This window comes from Buceros rhinoceros, unplaced genomic scaffold (genome assembly GCF_000710305.1).
Source record: "Buceros rhinoceros silvestris isolate BGI_N320 unplaced genomic scaffold, ASM71030v1 scaffold30260, whole genome shotgun sequence".
In the NCBI taxonomy this organism is placed as follows: Eukaryota; Metazoa; Chordata; class Aves; order Bucerotiformes; family Bucerotidae; genus Buceros; species Buceros rhinoceros.
Genome location: NW_010388329.1, coordinates 4166 through 4888, shown reverse-complemented (window position 1 = coordinate 4888; position 723 = coordinate 4166). Strand labels below are relative to the sequence as shown.

The window sequence follows — 723 nt, the reverse complement described above, 5'->3', positions numbered from 1 at the left end:
GAATCTCCTCCGCCCAGCCCCGCGAGCACCCCAGCGCCAGGCTACCCGCGCCCCGCCAGCCCTGCTCCCCGCCAGCTAGTTCAGGGAGGGATCCCCATGTCCCGAGCCGCAGCACCCTGCACGCACACGCACGTGAGCGCGTTTCCCACACCAGGCATGTGCCCCAGTTTGCGAGGGTGTATCGATGCGATGGCCTCACATGCCTGTCATCTGCAGGTCTGACGCAGCTGACGTTTGGAGACTCTGCCACAACAGCCAGTGCCTGTGCAGCGGGCTGAGCCCCGCAGCAGACCCCCCCGTTGGGCAGCTCGGAGGTAAACACAGGCAGGCACTGCCCCCCGAGACCGCGCAGCAGATCGAGCCTCCATCTGCGGCTTTGCCCCGGGGTGCCGAGCAGCTTGCGTCCCTCCTGCCAGCCAGACCGCCTCAGAGCTCCGCTCCCCAGCCAGGCAGCCAGCCTGGGAGAGCTGCAGGGTCACAGGACATCCTGGGCTCTGCTCCAGGCTCACGTCAGGGGCTAGAGGAGAGTCCGTGAAGGCTGGGTTTGCTATTGCCTGCTGATTGTGCCCCATGTCGTATCTCTGAGGGACACAGGGAGGGTGGAAGAAGGCAGAGACACAGGCAAGGACCTGCTCCCATCACCCAGAGGCAGAGATAAGCCCGGCAGCTCTGGCATTCACTCTTTGGCTCCAACGAGAAACGGGGCCAGATCCCTCTGCTCGG

The 723-nt window shown here is 65.4% G+C and overlaps 1 protein-coding gene across 1 annotated transcript in view; it reads right to left on the bottom strand.

The window, feature by feature from the left end:
- LOC104501763 (homer protein homolog 3-like) overlaps positions 1-723 on the bottom strand; it is a gene marked incomplete at its 5' end in the record, with an annotated part of 4375 nt that overhangs the window by 383 nt on the left and 3269 nt on the right. The window lies entirely within an intron of this gene.